This window comes from Oncorhynchus keta, unplaced genomic scaffold (genome assembly GCF_023373465.1).
Source record: "Oncorhynchus keta strain PuntledgeMale-10-30-2019 unplaced genomic scaffold, Oket_V2 Un_scaffold_4914_pilon_pilon, whole genome shotgun sequence".
Classification (NCBI taxonomy): Eukaryota; Metazoa; Chordata; class Actinopteri; order Salmoniformes; family Salmonidae; genus Oncorhynchus; species Oncorhynchus keta.
Window position 1 is genome coordinate 123,952 of NW_026290949.1, and position 13,339 is coordinate 137,290.

Here is a 13,339-nt window from a genome sequence, read left to right on the forward strand (position 1 = left end):
TATCTAATTTCTAGTGACCCCAAACTTTTGAACAGTAGTGTATATATATTATTAATTATGTAATTGTTATCTTTCGTGTTAATAGGCCATAGATGTGAAACAAATAAACAGGTTCCACAGTGAAACCCAGCCATTGGTCGTTCTCCATCCAGGTCATAGTGTCGCTCCTCTGTTACATTGGCCACTGTCTCCAAACTTTCCACTTCAGTAGAGTATGTATCCATTTTTAGAAACGAGCAGTGCAAGAGATTAATTTATCGGTTTTAATTGCAAGTCGAAGACAGACGTAATTTCCTCACTAACAATCTCTTGGATAGTATTGGCCAACTCTTTCTGTTGTCAGGTGTTTTAATAAACATCTTTATTTTGCATTCAAGCCTCAGTTTTGGAAGTATTCATTTTTTCGACAGTGTGCGGGTCGCCATCTCTTCCATCTCTTTCTGTAGACCATACTTTTTTTAATGGCTCAGAATATGAGCATTCCAAAAGTTGTTTATATGCTTTTCTAGCATTGTTATTTTGACTCCTACACACCTGGAACAGATACTATTCAGCAGTAAGGACCTTAAAACAGAGCAGACGGCATCTTATCATTCATGGGTGTTGAGAAGCGCCATGTTCCCACAGGTGAATTATGAATGGACAGAATAGGCCAGCTACTGGAGAGAAATAGACCTGCTATTGTTCTTTTTTAATACAGTGACCGGCCCACACCTTAATGTGATGTTATATGTATTACACATTTATTTGAAAATAAGTCAGTTCATTCCTAGTTATTTTGCAAAAGAATAGCCAGGAGAAAGCCACAATGTATGCCAGCGGAGCGGGATACGGTTGAAGAGGTTGCCAGGTGTTGGGTTGCCAGGTATTGGGTTGCCAGGTGTTGGGTTGCCAGGTGTTGGGTTGACAGGTATTGGGTTGCCAGGTGTTGGGTTGCCAGGTGTTGGGTTGCCAGGTGTTGGGTTGACAGGTGTTGGGTTGCCAGGTGTTGGGTTGACAGGTGTTGGGTTGACAGGTGTTGGGTTGACAGGTGTTGGGTTGCCAGGTGTTGGGTTGCCAGGTGTTGGGTTAAGGTCACTACTGTATGAGGAAAGAGCTGTAATGTGTCTGACTCTGACTCTGCTCTCGCCCCACAGATGAGCCATGTCTCGGAGACAAGTCTATATTCTGCCAGATGGAGGTCCTAGCCCGTTACTGTTCCATTCCTGGCTACAACAAGCTGTGCTGTGAGTCCTGCAACAGGAAGGAAGGCTTCACCACCCTCTTCTCTCCATCCCCAGACCTCCACAAGACTGGAGGACCCTCCGACTCAGACTCTGAGACTGGCCAGGAGACCTCTACCCAGCCCAACCCCACCGCCTCCACCACCCTATCATCAGACTCCCCGCTCCCCACCACCACCCAGAGCCCATCCCGAACCACTAAGACCCCTAGACGGCCTCGCTCCACTGCTCAGGGCCTGACCACCTCACCGTCGGCGAGTGCCGTCGTTCCCCAGGGTCCTTTCTTTGGGGTCGGAGATGGAGACTTGGTCCCTGGGCTCCCTTCTCTACCTCCAGGTCCCAGCCCGCCTCTCCGGCCCCGGCCCCGGCTCCGATCCAATGGAGACTTGGTCCCTGGGCTCCCTTCTCTACCTCCAGGTCCCAGCCCGCCTCTCCGGCTCCGATCCAATGGAGACGCTGCTTTATCGCCATCTAAAGAGCACAGCAGTCCAAACCACCGCTCTTTAGGCCAATCCGCCGGCCCCGACCCTGAACCCGGGCCTGCTGGAACTGTGGCTGGCGTTGCTGCTGCCAGGTCAAGAAGGGAGGATGTAGGATCAGACTCGGCTCACAGGACCAGAACAACCAGAACCCTGTCCCATGTGCTGACATGATCACTGACTTATCCTGGGACTTGCTGCTCAGTAATATGGTCCAACGTGACTTCTGTCAGCTCAACGTTATTGCAACGTTGTTACAGCATTAGAGTGTTACAGCGTTACAATGTGACAATGTTACAATATGACAATGTTACAATGTGACAACTTTATTACAACATTGTTACAACATTATTACAACCATCTGATGGATTATCCTGGACTGGACTCTCACCCGATTGCTGCAAGAATAAATTAACATAAAATAAAAAATAAAAAATCCATGCCAGTGGACTTAGACCACTATTGGTTACCTCATGGAACCAGCAGAGTGATCTCTATGCACTGCATCACTCAGCCCTCTCTGCTTCAGTTAATAAACGGAATAATAAACAAGAAAATAAAATGGTGCTGGAACTAAAATGACTACAAGACATGTTAAACAATGTGACGACTGCATTGCCACCATTTACTTCCTGATCTGTGTACAGTTGTGCAAGCGTATTTTGAAAGTGCATCAGAACTACTTATTGAACTTTAATATTGTGAAGATATTGTGTGGCACGGCCCAAAAACAAAACCATCACTTTGGGGGCTGTCACAAGTTGAAGGGATGATGTCACAAGTATTGGTGATGTCTCAAGTTTGGAGATGATGTCACAATGTATTGGTGATGATGTCGCAGTGTCTTGGTGATGATGGCACTTCCTCTTCCAGGGAGCTTTGTAACCTCTCCCCATTGGTGCTCTTATTGTTGACGTGCTTCCCAAACAACCATTTACAAGAGATTGACCACAGAGGTCATCTGAAGGTCAACAGGTCAAGTCTGTTTGTAAAGCCAACCCCACTGTAGCATGCACATTACCTTTGTGGAAAAACTCACACATATGCTTTAAAAGATAAAAAGAAAAACCATTCTTGATATTTTTTTGTAAGTGATATATTTTTCAAGTAATATTGTATATAGTGTACATTTTAGCAGCATATTATTATCTAAGAAACTAACAGCCAGCCAACAGAATGTAAAGTATAATGATGTCAGTGGAGAAGTAGAGAGAATGCTGTAAGTCTGCAGAGTGGTTGGTCTGATGTCACGCTGTTTCAAGTTGTGCATTACCTCATTTCTGTCTTGCAGTTCATAACATCATTATGTGTATTGTATAGTTATTGTATATACATGAATGAAAAGCTTTAAATGTTAATATTTATTAAATTTTTAAATGGTAGGGAGAGAAAAAAACGTTTGAAAGAAAAATGTAAAAGTTGTCGTCTTTTTTGCATCATCTTGGTCCGAGTCGAGAGCTAATTAGCTGGTGGAAAAACTCAGTCAGATTAGGACAATACCCTGTGGATCAAATCCTTTTTCCTATGCTCAAACCTTTTTTTATGCTAACATCAGGATTTAGTTCATCCCAGACCACATCTTAAAAGGACAATCTGCAGTTGATCTTTAGACTTCTAAATATTGATGATGTATACCCATTGATTCTTGAAGAATATAACTTATAGATGCTTAGTTCAACTGTCGTACCGTACCCATCAGAACTCAAAATACGCTGACTGTACAAACATTAGGGCTTAGTTATGTCAACAGTAAATGTTGGTGTTCCTCAAGGTTCCGTTTTAGGACCACTATTGTTTTCACTATATACTTTACCTCTTGGGGATGTCATTCGAAAACATAATGTTAACTTTCACTGCTATGCGGATGCCACACAGCTGTAGCTGTACATTTCAATGAAACATGGTGAAGCACCAAAATTGCCCTCGCTGGAAGCCTGTGTTTCAGACATAAGGAAGTGGATGGCTGCAAACTTTCTTCTTTTAAACTCGGACAAAACAGAGATGCTTGTTCTAGGTCCCAATAAACAAAGAGATCTTCTGTTGAATCTTACAATTAATATTGGTGGTTGTACAGTCGTCTCAAATAAAACTGTGAAGGACCTCGGCATTACTCTGGACCCTGATCGCTCTTTTGACGAACATATCAAGATTGTTTCAAGAACAGCTTTTTTCCATCTGCGTAACATTGCAAAGATCAGAAATTTTCCATCCAAAATTGATGCAGAAAAATTCCTCCATGCTTTTGTTACTTCTAGGTTAGACTACTGCAATGCTCTACTTTTAAAGAACTAAATAAACTTCAGTTAGTGCTAAATACGGCTGCTAGAATCCTGACTAGAACCAAAAAGTTTGATTATATTTCTCCAGTGCTAGCCTCCCTACACTGGCTTCCTGTTAAGGAAAGGACTGATTTCAAGGTTTTACTGCTAACCTACGAAGCATTACATGGGCTTGCTCCTACCTATCTTTCCGATTTGGTACTGCTGTACATACCTAGACGTACCCTACGGTCACAAGACGCAGGCCTCCTTATTGTCCCTAGAATTTCTAAGCAAACAGCTGGAGGCAGGGCTTTCTCTTATAGAGCTTCATTTTTATGGAATGGTCTGCCTACCCATGTGAGAGACGCAGACTCGGTCTCAACCTTTAAGTCTTTACTGAAGACTCATCTCTTCAGTAGGTTCTATGATTGAGTGTAGTCTGGCCCAGGGGTGTGAAGGTGAACGGAAAGGCACTGGAGCAACGAACCGCCCTTGCTGTCTCTGCCTGGCCGGTTCCCCTCTCTCCACTGGGATTCTCTGCCTCTAACCCTATTACAGGGGCTGAGTCACTGGCTTTCATGGTGCTCTTTCATGCTGTCCCTAGGAGGGGTGCGTCACTTGAGTGGGTTGAGTCACTGGTCTTCCTGTCTGGGTTGTCGGGGGTATCATTGGATGGGGCCACATTGTCTCCTGACCCCTCCTGTCTCAGCCTCCAGTATTTATGCTGCAGTAGTTTATGTGACTGTAGCGTACGTTATGCCATCAATTTGTATCTTAAAATAAAGACATCAATATTAGCTGTGAAATCATGGGACCAGGAAGTGAGGTCACAATGCGGACAGTGGGCGGTGTAGACACTTTTCATAAAATATCACAATTCGAATGTGGACAATATCAGGACACATGACACGTTAGTACTAGGTATTATAACGGTGGATTCTGAATGATGGTGGTGACGAGTTGTCGTGCAGAGTACCGCGTTATTGGAAACTCACGCTGTTCTGCGGGCAGTATTGCCAGTTTTGACAAGATGGAGTACAGCAAACTTTTCGTAGCAGGGTTACGATAACTTAAATAGCAAGTTAGAAGAATTGGGTTAAGGTTAGGAAAAGGGTTAGGGTTAAAAGGTCACCTAAAATCAGTGTTGTGTTCGAGACCACCTAAAGTGAGATCGATTGAAGACCAAGACCGGAGCAAATCGAGCCACTCTAAAAATGTTTACTAACCCAAACACAGTGGGGAACAATGGGCCTTCTACGCATTCAGAGAAGGGCTAAGGATGAATAAAATAATGATTATAATAATGATAATTATATTATTATTTTAAATTATTTTCTGAATAAATCTGGGGCAGCAGGTAGCCTAGTGGTTAGAGCGTTTGACTAGTAAACGAAAGGTTGCAAGATTGAATCCCCGAGCTGACAAGGTAAAAAATCTGCCCCTGAACAAGGTAGCCCACTGTTCTTATGCTGTCATTGAAAATAAGAATTTGTTCTTAACTGACTTGCCTAGTTAAACCAAAAGTTAAAAAAATATCTTCAGTTTTTGTTGGAAAGGAAAGGGATTTATCTCTGGGGAGAAATATCTCTGGAATTGGGTAGCCCATCAGAAGAAAGATAAAGGCGCCTGCCATTCAAAATGTATTAGGGAAACATTTTGGAGTGACAGTGGAATCAACCAATCACATTTTGACTTCATGAGTGGGACCGTTTTTACAAAAACATATGGATACAACATGTCACTGCGCAATAGCGAGCAGTAGTTTTCCCGCGGTCTAGCTAGCTAGCTAGCTTTTGTTGACAGCTAGTTTGCAGCGGCTGTTATCCAAGAGGATCAAATCAAATCAAATGTATTTATATAGCCCTTCGTACATCAGCTGATATCTCAAAGTGCTGTACAGAAACCCAGCCTAAACCCCCAAACAGCAAGCAATGCAGGTGTAGAAGCACGGATGTTGTTGCTAATTTGTTAGCTTCTCCATTTTCAAGAATAACTTTTAACAAGTTAAGTTTCATATGATGTTCATCATCTGGTGAGTGGAAGTGTGTTTGTCATTGCAGCGTTGCTTCCTATTGTTAGTCGTCTCTTTGAAAATAACTTGTGTGTGTGAAACCTTGTTGCATTTTAAGTGGAACTGACAGCATTTTAGCATCATGAAATCTTATTCAAGTCTGTTCATGTACACCCCCAGGAAGAATGACACTTAAAACAAATGATCTGACAATCGACCACTTAGATTTGGTCATATCCACGTTTTCATAAATTCTTAGAATGTTTGGGAATTGCGTATGCTTAATGCATTTGTGGAAATTCTACAGCAGTATCTTGTCACGAACCGGCTCAAAGCCCGTAACAAAGGGAGACAACGTGGAGATAAGGAGTAGCAAAATATATATTTATTAACTAAAGAAACTAAGTATAATATACAATGGTGTGTGTAATCAGTAATCAGTAGTGTGAGTGTTTTGCATGAATGTGATAATGCACGGTGATGAAAGGTGCCAAAGCAAACAAACAAAAGGCCACCAAGAACCACAACACAATCTACAAAAGGTGTCTGCATGGAGAGAGTCTCTTCCATGAATGTGGAAGAGGTGTATTTATCCTGGGAGACACCTGGCCCAGGTGTTTCCCATGTAGCTGACGACCCTCCCAACTCCGCCCACCGGCATCCTAATAAGGACACAAGAACAAAGAGAGAATACGGCAGACAGAGTGGGAGGGTCGTCACAATAGAGTGAGAAAGCGGCCGTGTGTTTGGACAATCAATAGACACTGCAGTAAATAAAACCGAATAAAACCAGCTGTCTTGTCCAGAATCATTCACTTTGAACTGGACTGTGTGTTTACAGGCAGTTGCAACAGCGAGACATTAGATCATTAGAACGCATTCGCCAAAAGCCACAAAATACACCTGAATGGATTTCTGTAAATATATAAATACCAGTGCATCCGGAATGGAGGCAGCAGACGATGTACCAGGCCAGCTGGGATTAACAACCTGACAGGCCAGCTGGGATTAACAACCTGACAGGCCAGCTGGGATTAACAACCTGACAGGCCAGCTGGGATTAACAACCTGACAGGCCAGCTGGGATTAACAACCTGACAGGCCAGCTGGGATTAACAACCTGACAGGCCAGCTGGGATTAACAACCTGACAGGCCAGCTGGGATTAACAACCTGACAGGCCAGCTGGGATTAACAACCTGACAGGCCAGCTGGGATTAACAACCTGACAGGCCAGCTGGGATTAACAACCTGACAGGCCAGCTGGGATTAACAACCTGACAGGCCAGCTAACAACCTGACAGGCCAGGGATTAACAACCTGACAGGCCAGCTGGGATTAACAACCTGAGGCCAGCTGGGATTAACAACCTGACAGGCCAGCTGGGATTAACAACCTGACAGGCCAGCTGGGATTAACAACCTGACAGGCCAGCTGGGATTAACAACCTGACAGGCCAGCTGGGATTAGGCCACTGGGAACCTGACAGGCCAGCTGGGATTAACAACCTGACAGGCCAGCTGGGACCTGACAGGCCAGCTGGGATTAACAACCTGACAGGCCAGCTGGGATTAACAACCTGACAGGCCAGCTGGGATTAACAACTGACAGGCCAGCTGGGATTAACAACCTGACAGGCCAGGATTAACAACCTGACAGGCCAGCTGGGATTAACAACCTGACAGGCCAGCTGGGATTAACAACCTGACAGGCCAGCTGGGATTAACAACCTGACAGGCCAGCTGGGATTAACAACTGACAGGCCAGCTGGGATTAACAAGACAGGCCAGCTGGGATTAACAACCTGACAGGCCAGCTGGGATTAACAACCTGACAGGCCAGCTGGGATTAACAACCTGACAGGCCCTGACAGGCCAGCTGGGATTAACAACCTGACAGGCCAGCTGGGATTAACAACCTGACAGGCCAGATTAACAACCTGACAGGCCAGCTGGGATTAACAACCTGACAGGCCAGCTGGGATTAACAACCTGACAGGCCAGCTGGGATTAACAACCTGACAGGCCAGCTGGGATTACCTGACAGGCCAGCTGGGATTAACAACCTGACAGGCCAGCTGGGATTTGACAGGCTGGGATTAACAACCTGACAGGCCAGCTGGGATTAACAACCTGACAGGCCAGCTGGGATTAACAACCTGACAGGCCAGCTGGGATTAACAACCTGACAGGCCAGCTGGGATTAACAACCTGACACAGGCCAGCTGGGATTAACAACCTGACAGGCCAGCTGGGATTAACAACCTGACAGGCCAGCTGGGATTAACAACCTGACAGGCCAGCTGGGATTAACAACCTGACAGGCCAGCTGGGATTAACAACCTGACAGGCCAGCTGGGATTTGACAGGCCAGCTGGGATTAACAACCTGACAGGCCACAACCTGACAGGCCAGCTGGGATTAACAACCTGACAGGCCAGCTGGGATTAACAACCTGACAGGCCAGCTGGGATTAACAACCTGACAGGCCAGCTGGGATTAACAACCTGACAGGCCAGCTGGGATTAACAACCTGACAGGCCAGCTGGGATTAACAACCTGACAGGCTGGGATTAACAACCTGACAGGCCAGCTGGGATTAACAACCTGACAGGCCAGCTGGGATTAACACCTGACAGGCCCTGACAGGCCAGCTGGGATTAACAACCTGACAGGCCAGCTGGGATTAACAACCTGACAGGCCAGCTGGGATTAACAACCTGACAGGCCAGCTGGGCCAGCTGGGATTAAACCTGACAGGCCAGCTGGGATTAACAACCTGACAGGCCAGCTGGGATTAACTGACAGGCCCTGACAGGCCAGCTGGGCCAGCTGGGATTAACAACCTGACAGGCCAGCTGGGATTAACAACCTGACAGGCCAGCTGGGATTAACAACCTGACAGGCCAGCTGGGCCTGACAGGCCAGCTGGGATTTAACAACCTGACAGGCCAGCTGGGATTAACAACCTGACAGGCCAGCTGGGATTAACAACCTGACAGGCCAGCTGGGATTAACAACCTGACAGGCCAGCTGGGATTAACAACCTGACAGGCCAGCTGGGATTAACAACCTGACAGGCCAGCTGGGATTAACAACCTGACAGGCCAGCTGGGATTAACAACCTGACAGACCAGCTGGGATTAACAACCTGACAGGCCAGCTGGGATTAACAACCTGACAGGCCAGCTGGGATTAACAACCTGACAGGCCAGCTGGGATTAACAACCTGACAGGCCAGCTGGGATTTGACAGGCCAGCTGGGATTAACAACCTGACAGGCCAGCTGGGATTAACCTGACAGGCCAGCTGGGATTTACAACCTGACAGGCCAGCTGGGATTAACAACTGACAGGCCAGCTGGGATTAACAGGCCAGCTGGGATTAACAACCTGACAGGCCAGCTGGGATTAACAACCTGACAGGCCAGCTGGGATTAACAACCTGACAGACCAGCTGGGATTAACAACCTGACAGGCCAGCTGGGATTAACACCTGACAGGCCAGCTGGGATTAACAACCTGATAGGCCAGCTGGGATTAACAACCTGACAGGCCAGCTGGGATTAACAACCTGACAGGCCAGCTGGGATTAACAACCAAGGCCAGCTGGGACAGGCCAGCTGGGATTAACAACCTGGGACAGGCCAGCTGGGATTAACAACCTGACAGGCCAGCTGGGATTAACAACCTGACAGGCCAGCTGGGATTAACAACCTGACAGGCCAGCTGGGATTAACAACCTGACAGGCCAGCTGGGATTACAGGCCAACCTGACAGGCCAGCTGGGATTAACAACCTGACAGGCCAGCTGGGATTTACAACCTGAAGGCCAGCTGGGATTAAACCTGACAGGCCAGCTGGGATTTATAACCCTGGGATTAACAACCTGACAGACCAGCTGGGATTAACAACCTGACAGGCCAGCTGGGATTAACAACCTGACAGGCCAGCTGGGATTAACAACCTGACAGGCCAGCTGGGATTAACAACCTGACAGGCCAGCTGGGATTAACAACCTGACAGGCCAGCTGGGATTAACCTGAACCTGGGACAGGCCAGCTGGGATTAACAACCTGACAGGCCAGCTGGGATTAACAACCTGACAGGCCAGCTGGGATTAACAACCTGACAGGCCAGCTGGGATTAACAACCTGACAGGCCAGCTGGGATTAACAACCTGACAGGCCAGCTGGGATTAACAACCTGACAGGCCAGCTGGGATTAACAACCTGACAGGCCAGCTGGGATTAACAACCTGACAGGCCAGCTGGGATTAACAACCTGACAGGCCAGCTGGGATTAACAACCTGACAGGCCAGCTGGGATTAACAACCTGACAGGCCAGCTGGGATTTACAACCTGACAGGCCAGCTGGGATTAACAACCTGACAGGCCAGCTGGGATTAACAACCTGACAGGCCAGCTGGGATTTACAACCTGACAGGCCAGCTGGGATTAACAACCTGACAGGCCAGCTGGGATTAACAACCTGACAGAGGCCAGCTGGGATTAACAACCTGACAGACCAGCTGGGATTAACAACCTGACAGGCCAGCTGGGATTAACAACCTGACCAGGCCAGCTGGGATTAACAACCTGACAGGCCAGCTGGGATTAACAACCTGAGGCCAGCTGGGATTTACAACCTGACAGGCCAGCAACAACATGATAGGCCAGCTGGGATTAACAACCCAGGCCAGCTGGGATTAACAACCTGACAGGCCACTGGGATTAACCTGATAGGCCAGCTGGGACAGGCCAGCTGGGATTAACAACCTGACAGGCCAGCTGGGATTAACAACCTGACAGGCCAGCTGGGATTAACAATTTGACAGGCCAGCTGGGATTAACAACCTGACAGGCCAGCTGGGATTAACAGCCTGACAGGCCAGCTGGGATTTACAACCAGACAGGCCAGCTGGGATTTACAACCTGACAAGGTTGTTGACAACAACCATGTCAACAATAGCATTTTCCTGCGCATCTGAAAATATTTTTCCTCTTCCCCCTGTTGGGGGCAACCTTTGGGTCCTGTTGTAAAATATATATTTTACAGTCAAACTTACTGTAATATATATCTGTGTAAATATTCTACAATTGCAATACAAAATAGATTCCTGTAATGTTTTCATTTACTGTAAGGATGTAACTCTCACCTGTTTGCATGATGGAAAATTCGCATTACAGATGCCACTGTGGATCTTTGCAGGTTGGGCTGCACCCTCAATCCTGCCTCTCTCAATGAGAGACCATGGTTCACGACATGGTCTATAAGTGTAGCCCTTATTTCATCTGAAATAACAGCTCTTTGTCTTCTTTATCTTCCTCCACGCTTCCGCCCTCTCCCTGCCACCCTTCTCCCTGCCACCCTTCTCCCTGCCACCCTTCTCCCTGCCACCCTTCTCCCATCTTCCTTGTTCCATTTCCAAAATGAGTCTTTCTGAGCTCTACCTATATATACTGTAATATGTGTGTGTGTTCACTAACAAGTCTAAAACAAGACACCTGCTTCGCCTTTCAGCTGAAATTGCAATCAGCAGTGTTTGAAAGGCACAAGGCTGAAATCTATTCCGTTTTGAATGTGTGGTTCACAGTTTTGACAGCAGTGTGTTAGCATTTGAACAAAGTGCTGTAAATCCACAGTGTTGTGCAGGTTGTGGTTAAAGTCATGGGATAAGTGTGTAGAGTTTTGAAAACTGTGTTCAAGCAATGAAAAACGAACTAGAGTTTGGTCCACATGAACTGCTGCTGTGCAGACTGTAGTTACAGTTTTTGCACATGTGACTCCAGTTCTGTCCACTGTCGTTTAGCAATCGAAAAAAAAAACTGTAACATTGTATTTATGAAATGGAAATATAGAAAGAGGAGTGTTTTTGAAAATACTCTGCTGGAAGCAATATTTGAAGACATTAAGGTTCTTTTATTTTCCTCTCCAGAATGCACCACATCATACTGTACAGTCAGCTACTAATATTGCATCTGATAGTAGACTGAAAGGCATTTATTTTGGAGGTGTTTCAGGCAGTTGCAGACTTACAGAAGACATAGACATACATCGTCATGAGGTTTGTGTGGTTAATTATTATATATATATATATTTTTTAAATTTAACCTTTTATTTAATTAGGCAAGTCAGTTAAGAACAAATTCTTACTTACAATGGCGTCCTAAACCGGCCAAACCTGGGCGGCGCAGGCCAATTGTACACCGCCCTATGGGACTCCCAATCACGGCCAGTTGTGGTACAGCCTGGAGACTGGTACAGTAGATTATTCATGAATTCCTATTATGAGCTCAGCTTGTTCTCTCAGACGGGCAGACCTGTGTGTGTGTGTGTGTGTGTGTGTGTGTGTGTGTGTGTGTGTGTGTGTGTGTGTGTGTGTGTGTGTGTGTGTGTGTGTGTGTGTGTGTGTGTGTGTGTGTGTGTGTGTGTGTGTGTGTGTGTGTGTGTGTGTGTGTGTGCCAGGGCGCAGTGTTGGGTAGTAGTGTACTACTGTGCATGTAATGTAACTGCATTTTGCAGTAGCTTGGTAGTTGAACTAAATTCAAATCTTGGTGGTGTTTTCAGTAGTTAATTATTTTTGCTATATAGCCGTGTAGCCAACTACTGGAACTACACACTACTGTTTCACCATGTAGCGGTGTAGCTAACTGCTGGAACTACACACTACTGTTTCACCATGTAGCAGTGTAGCTAACTACTGGAACTACACACTACTGTTTTACCATGTAGCGGTGTAGCTAACTACTGGAACTACACACTACTTTTTTACCATGTAGAGGTGTAGCTAACTACTGGAACTACACACTACTGTTTTACCATGTAGCGGTGTAGCTAACTACTGGAACTACACACTACTGTTTTACCATGTAGCGGTGTAGCTAACTACTGGAACTACACACTACTGTTTTACCATGTAGCGCTGTAGCTAACTACTGGAACTACACACTACTGTTTTACCATGTAGCGCTGTAGCTAACTACTGGAACTACACACTACTGTTTTACCATGTAGCGCTGTAGCTAACTACTGGAACTACACACTACTGTTTTACCATGTAGCGCTGTAGCTAACTACTGGAACTACACACTACTGTTTCACCATGTAGCGCTGTAGCTAACTACTGGAACTACACACTACTGTTTTACCATGTAGCGGTGTAGCTAACTACTGGAACTACACACTACTGTTTTACCATGTAGCGGTGTAGCTAACTACTGGAACTACACACTACTGTTTTGGCAAAAATAAAATATGGCTAAAGTAGGCAATAATTTCCTGTCTTTTTCGGCATGCCACCTGCCTAATTTTAATTTGAAATTTTGTTTCGGGGTCTTTAACAGGCGGCAAAATTACACATTCTG

The 13,339-nt window shown here is 46.0% G+C and overlaps 1 pseudogene across 1 annotated transcript in view; it reads left to right on the plus strand.

Annotated features, from left to right (window-relative positions):
• Positions 1–3,812, plus strand: part of LOC118382043 (A disintegrin and metalloproteinase with thrombospondin motifs 3-like) — a 121,936-nt pseudogene extending 118,124 nt beyond the window's left edge. The window contains exon 19 of the transcript XR_008132765.1: positions 1,137–3,812. The product of XR_008132765.1 is annotated as an A disintegrin and metalloproteinase with thrombospondin motifs 3-like (transcript). The remainder of the gene's footprint in view (positions 1–1,136) is intronic.
• The last annotated feature ends 9,527 nt before the right edge of the window (positions 3,813–13,339 follow it).